The sequence below is a fragment of the Ictalurus furcatus genome, chromosome 2 (genome assembly GCF_023375685.1).
Source record: "Ictalurus furcatus strain D&B chromosome 2, Billie_1.0, whole genome shotgun sequence".
In the NCBI taxonomy this organism is placed as follows: domain Eukaryota; kingdom Metazoa; phylum Chordata; class Actinopteri; order Siluriformes; family Ictaluridae; genus Ictalurus; species Ictalurus furcatus.
In genome coordinates, this window is record NC_071256.1 from 27,183,230 (window position 1) to 27,184,704 (window position 1,475).

Here is a 1,475-nt window from a genome sequence, read left to right on the forward strand (position 1 = left end):
CCTACCCCATGCTGGTAATTAATTACTTCAAACCAAACAATGCCATGTGCAAATGGCTTACTGTACATCGCTCACTGTCTCATGATGAATGGGTACTCACAGTATTTGTAGCAAATATTCTTCAAGAGCATGCTAAAAATATCTAAAAAACTTGTCAGTGAGTCGTCTCACGCTGGAATCTATTGTAGTCTAAGAGCAGATGGCTGCTTTGGGATGTAGCGTTGGCCGGGAGAGCTTGGAGTCCTAATGCTAAGTCTGTCGCATATTCAGTCTGTGTGAGCTGTGTTCACTTTCTGTACTCGGCCCCACAATAAAATAACAGTTCCAAATCTTGGAAGGCTTTCAGGTCATGAATAACACCATGTCCTCACACAGTGTAGTTAAAAATAACTGTCTCAAAGACTATTTACAAAACACTACAACTGAGAATTTCTAGAAATTTGAATGTTGTGAAATTGAGCATTACATCTTAGTGATAAGGAGGATTTAGGATTCTTTGCTATGTCACTTTTGGGGAGTCCTTAAAGATTCTTTAATATAGGATTGAAGATTGGAAAAAGACCATTCTGAGATGCACTTCTGCTCGCCATTGAGAGATTTGTGTATCATTACATTCTTAAAAGATTTCATGAAGTTGAAGAGCAAGATAAAAAATGTGGATACCTTTCCTTTGAAAAAAACCCAATGATTCCATTACAGGCTGCTTTGATTCCTTTTATGCACTTGTGTAGGCCTTTTGAGTTACAGTATATATTCCAGGGTTAAAACCTGTGCTGCACATTCTTGTGTGTTGATTCTGTGAAGGACATGTTCCTATATGTTGATTTGAAACTGATTGAATAATTTCTCTGTTAATGGAGTACATAAGGGGGCGCACGGTGGCTTAGTGGTACGCCTCACACTACCAGGGCTGGGGGTTCAATTCCTGCCACTGCACTGTGGGTGCAGAGCTTGCATGTTCTCTCTGTGCTGCAGGGGCTTCCTCCGGGTACCCCGGGTTACTCCCCTAGTCCAAAGAAATGCATGGTAAGCTGATTGGCATGTCCAAATTGTCCATAGTGTATGAATGGGTGTGTGAATTTGTATGTGATTGCGCCCTGCGATGGATTGGCACCCCATCCAGTGTGTACCCCGCCTTGTGCCCGATGCTCCCTGGAATAGGCTCCAGGTTCATATAGAAGATGTAGATATTCCAGCGGTATAGAAGATGGATGGATGGAGTACATAAGGTTTTAAACAGCCATAGGAAAACCACTTATAGTGCTGGCACAGAGATCCTTCTTAGTCAGAAACACATAAAATATTATGTGTTACCCTGGACAAGACTTCTTCTGTTTTCTATTTCATATAATTGTCTATTATCACCAATTACTGCATGACTGTGAGCAGCAAATGAGACCCAAATTCATCCTTAAATGCCACTTCTGCTTTCTGTTTCTTTACACAAAACTTTGCTTGTCTTTTAATGTCCATTT